Below are 2421 nucleotides of genomic sequence, written 5' to 3'. Positions count from 1 at the left end.
GCGATGTTCTGGGTTTTTTTTAAAGTAATAAACTGACAATGCTGGTTTCCAGTGTTGCTTCCTTAAAGAATGACAGAATCAACGTCTTTTCAATGACTTACTGTTCTGGGCTAACGCTGTCATCTTTTTATCGTTCTTGGTTAGGAAGGAACCACCTTAAATGAAAGCTCCCTCTAGATGCCCGATGTTCCCTGCAGTACAGACTAACGTGGAATGCGGCCAAATTTATGTCCTCTTGATAACTTATTTTTATGTACCGAACCAGAGTCAATCAATGCCGATACTGTTTTCATGGCGCTGCGGGAGAGGAGCTGTGCCTCTGCTCTTCTAGGGTTAGGATGAAAGATAAAATACGTGACTGCGATATCCCACCGACAGTAGATTGCTGCTGCGTGCACGCGAGCTGTCGTCTTGCTCGGTGTATCGGGGGCTGAAGCAGAGGCTGTCAGATCTGGACACACAAACGGATGAAGAATAAGGCTTTGTTGCTGTCGCACTGAACAGGTTGTGCCTGCTTGGGGAAGCACAGGAAGGAGGAATATACTTCTGTAAAGTGTAACATTTATCCTCCTGATTTTAAAGACTGCTCTTTTGAGAAACAGACAATACTTCCAGCATTGCACGTCAGTCTTTAGAGTTGCTAAATGCCGGTAGGAGGTTTCTTCTATTATTTTTTTTAATGTGTGTGTGTATATATATATATATATAATTTTTATGCTTTTTAAATGTATATATATATATATATATAAAAACATGCTGCTCCAGCTGGTTTTGAAACTGCTTTTCTTTCCTGTATGTTCCAGGTCAGCACAAGCAATTCCTCTTGGAGCTTTTTAGTTTTCTGTTAAAGCTCTGCTTTAAAGCACCTGCGGCACGCTTGCAAAACTGTTCACCTCTCTTCTGTCATCTTCACTCAGAAAAAGAAGAAAAAAAAAAGTTTCCTTCCATCTGCCGCATTTTTGAGCAAATTTTTTTTTTATATTTTTGGTGGTGGTGCTCAGACAAAAGCAGAGCTCCTAGTGAGCTCTGAGTTGCCTTTCATACCTTTGGGGGTTTTTATGGGGTAACTTCCCAGTCGTCTTACGTAGCGTTACCCTTTCTCTGTGGACCAAAGCTTGCAAAGCAGACTGTAAGGTAGGCTACCTGTTTTGTTTCTCTGCTCAAGCGATTAAGATAACAGGGGAGCCTAAAGAAAACACCTTCAGCTACTTTCAAATATTAAAAATACGTTAGGTCAAAAAATAGGAGAGCAGGAAAGGAAGATTGGCTACCAGCGCTGTGTGCTGCGCTGGCATTGTCAGGCTCCAGTTGCGAAGACGGGATTAGATGTTTTGTCTTGCTGGAGGAAGTCTTCTCCTCTGCTGTACTAGCAGAGAGGGCATAATAAGTTTTACAGCTTGTTAGGGAGCAGTCTCAAAAATAGCTGAAGCTCACGTTGGCCCGTTAGAGGTGGCACGGAATATAGACAAGCAGTCGTGAAAGAAACGAGTTCAGAAAATAAGCGCGAGCTCCTCTCTTTTGTGTGGGTTTCAGGAGTTGGGTTTTGGTTCTCTATCGGAGATGCTCCCAGCTGTCCTTACAGGTTTTTCCCAAGACCTCTTAAAAATCAAATGGTGCGGCTTGAAAACGTCTCAGACTATATCAACGGGAGGCTGTTTGCTGAAAACATTTTAGTACCACTCCAGTCCACTTGAGTCTCTTCACAGCATAACGTCCAAATCAGGCTTTTCGCTGATGTTCAGCGTAAGAGTTCACAGCTGTTAAAAACTTAAACCTACTTCATCTTCTTCCAGGGTGTTCTCATGTATTCCGTGTCTGGCAAGATGGTTCTCCCAGCGGCCAAAACCATTATGCCCTCAGCTTGCTTTCTTTGGCAAAATCCTTCTTCCCTCAGTCTGGCAGTGCGAAGGACTGCTGAGAGGCGTGATGCTCTCTCCTGGGGGCCGTGGGCCTATTTCTCCATCTTCTCTTCCTTCCCTGGAAACGTCTGCTGCTAACCAGGAAGGTAAGGAGACTCGGGCTGCCCTCAACAAAGATAGAACATCGAATGAAATATTTCAGTTGGATGGGACCTACGATGATCATTTAGCCTATGGCAGGCATCTTCGTCTCACGCATTTCAGGAAGGCTCTTTGGCAAACCCGTATCAGCGCGGGTTTTCCCTGTGCCTGCCAAGTGAGGACTTGCCTCTGCCACTCTCCTGAGGCTCCTCAGGTGATGCATGTCCTGTCCAGCAAGGACGTCGTTCCCTCGGCTCCAGGATTCCCTGTGTCGATCTTGTCATTTGAGCCTTTCTAACCCTCTGGGGCCATGGAGGAATGCAGGCACTGATGAGCAGTTCTTCTGATCAGCATCCTTCTCTTCTTCCCCGTCCGTATCAGCCAGGAGCAGAGGGGCGTTCGGCTCCCACCCCCCGTGATG

The sequence above is a fragment of the Grus americana genome, chromosome 4 (assembly GCF_028858705.1).
Source record: "Grus americana isolate bGruAme1 chromosome 4, bGruAme1.mat, whole genome shotgun sequence".
Taxonomy (NCBI): domain Eukaryota; kingdom Metazoa; phylum Chordata; class Aves; order Gruiformes; family Gruidae; genus Grus; species Grus americana.
Note: the sequence above shows the minus strand (reverse complement) of the source record.